Raw genomic sequence first — 2,779 nt, forward strand, 5'->3', positions numbered from 1 at the left:
ACGAGGGGCTCTTTCTGGAAGTCACTGTAAAGTGGTTTGGTCTCCAATGACGAATTCAATAGGGAATTTGAGCCATAATTATCCCAAATAATTTGTAGGAGCAAGATTCTTTTATGTGAATATCTTTATTACTTTGGGGAGTTTTTTTTTGAAAATGTCAGCATTGGACCAGCACCATCAATATCATCTAGCAATTGTTTAGACAATAGATTGTCAGGTCATTTCTAGATCTGGTGAACCAGAGTCTCTAAAGGGGAAGGGTCTTGCAATCTGTGTTTTATAAGCTTTTCAGGTGACAAGATGCACATCACACCTCAAGAGATGCTAGCTTAGGGATAACTAGGCTTTTCTTGTTTGCAATGGGGCAATGCTACTTCATTGATCACCAGTTCCTTGTGGCTTAATTTGCATTACTCTCCTTTAGAATAAAGGACATAACCACCTTCTTACCAAGACCCTCAGAGCAACCCCCATCATTCACTGCCACGATCCTTTCCTTGCTCATTTCTATGATTGCAGGGTAGGGCCTCTAATTTTTAATATTCATACAAGTCACTGAAATTCTCATTAAAATATAAGCTCTGATTTAGCATGACCAGAACTGGGCATTGAGCTCTGCATTTCTAACAAGACTGTAGGTACCACAGTTGCTGCTGCTGCCCTTGAGAAGACAGAGTGACCCACATGGCTGACCTTTGTGAAGGCAAATGTACCATGGCAAAAGTTGAGAATGATTGTGAAGTATTGACTCATTGAACAGTACAGGATAGGAGAGCTGAGCAATGGCCATTCTAGGAGTTTATCTAGTGGATCTCTGCAGGAGGACCTTGCACAACAATCTTTCTTTTGCAGAAATGGTTTTTTCTTTTACATCTGTCGTGTGTGTGTGTGTGTGTGTGTGTGTGTGTGTGTGTATGGGTGTGCGTGTGTACATGTGTGTGCACATATGTGCATACCATGTCATTCATGTAGAAGTTAAGATATCTTGTGAAGTCAGTTCTACTCTTTTATGATGCGGTTTCCAGGGTTCAAACTTAGGTTTTCAGGCTCAGCAACGAGCTCCTTTTCCTTTTGAACCATTGTACCAACACCTGCGAAAGTATACCTTGTCTTTCTTCCTATCTCATTTTTAAAAACATTTTATTTTATGTGCATGAACGGTTTGCCTACATGTGTGTCTGTGCATATGCATACAGTGTCTTCGAGGCCAGAAGAATGTATCCAGTCTCCTGAACTAGAGCTACAGATGGTTATGGTTCCACCATATAGATGTTGGGAATTAACCCAGGTCTTCTTAAAGAGCAGCCAGTACCTTTAACCTCATATTTCCTGCCCTTTTCTGTGTGTTTTTTTGTGTATGGTTCCCTTCCTCTGCAATATTCTTCCATACATTTTCTTCATTATTTTCTATCTATCTTTCTATCTATCTATCTATCTATCTATCTATCTATCTATCTATCTATCTATCTATCTATCTATCTATCATTCTATCTATCTATCATTCTATCTATCTATCATTCTATCTATCTATCTATCTATCTATCTATCTATCTATCTATCTATCTATCTATCATTCTATCTATCTATCTATCTATCTATCATTCTATCTATCTATCATTCTATCTATCTATCTATCTCTCATCTATCTATTTATTATGGGGGAAGACACACTTTCCTGTGCACATGCAGAGGTCAGAGGTCAAATTGTGGGGTTTTGTCTTTCCTCGAACCTTTGAATGGGCTCCGGGGAATTAACTCAGGTCACCTGGCTTGCATGGCAAGTACCTTTACGGGTTGTGTCCTCTCCAGCTACCAAGTTTCTATTTTATCACCACATTATCTCCTTCTCAGCAGACTGCTTTGTTATTTCAGTTCTCATGAATCAAAAAACTGGAACGAAGACTCAGATTTTGGAGAGGACTGGGAGGAAAGTTATAAAGGAGAATTTAAGGGAAAGAGTGAACTTTTCTCCCTAAAAAAGATTTTCCAGTTACAAATCTGGATGCTGACAGATGAATTCTTCTCTGCTGTTCTCTATCCAATGAGCTGCAGCTTTCCCAGTCTCCAGCCTCTCCTCTTTTCCCAGTCTCCAGCCTCTCCTCTTTTCCCAGTCTCCAGCCTCTCCTCTTTAGTTGGGAAACAGGTCAGATGTATGTTGGATTCTTCCAGCAGCTTCCAGGCCCGCAAATTTCCCTTAGCCTTTGAAAATTACTTTGAAGTTTCCTGTTGCTGAACGCTGGCAGTGTGCACAGCTGATAGCTCTGTTCCTAGATCTGCCCCAGTCAGCTCTGCCTCACATGTGTAAATCAAGAGAGGGTTTACATTGGTGTCTGCTGTAAAATGATGGTGGGAGGAGACTATAGGTGACATGGAAGATAAAAAAATTAGCCAAGGAGAAATCTACATCTTCCCCAGGAGGGAAATTCCTACATGGTTTCTTTGGACTTTTGCCATAGTTATTTCTGTGGCAAGAGTTTCCTTTTGCCTGCATCCCATTTCCTAGTACTTGGAAAGGCCCTAGTCCTGGACATATTTGTCTCAGAGAAGAACCACTTTGAGGTGATGTTTACTCATTTTCTTTCTGAAAGTGCTGCAGTGCCATCCTACAAACAAACATGAGGAACAAAAAAGAAGGCACTTTCAAGAAGGCACAAGAACTTGCTTGCTTTCTTCCTTCCTTCCTTGCCTGCCTGCTTTTTTCCTTTCCTTTCCTTTCCTTTCCTTTCCTTTCCTTTCCTTTCCTTTCCTTTCCTTTCCTTTCCTTTCCTTTCCTTTCCTT

Source organism: Mus caroli, chromosome 15 (assembly GCF_900094665.2).
Source record: "Mus caroli chromosome 15, CAROLI_EIJ_v1.1, whole genome shotgun sequence".
NCBI lineage: Eukaryota > Metazoa > Chordata > Mammalia > Rodentia > Muridae > Mus > Mus caroli.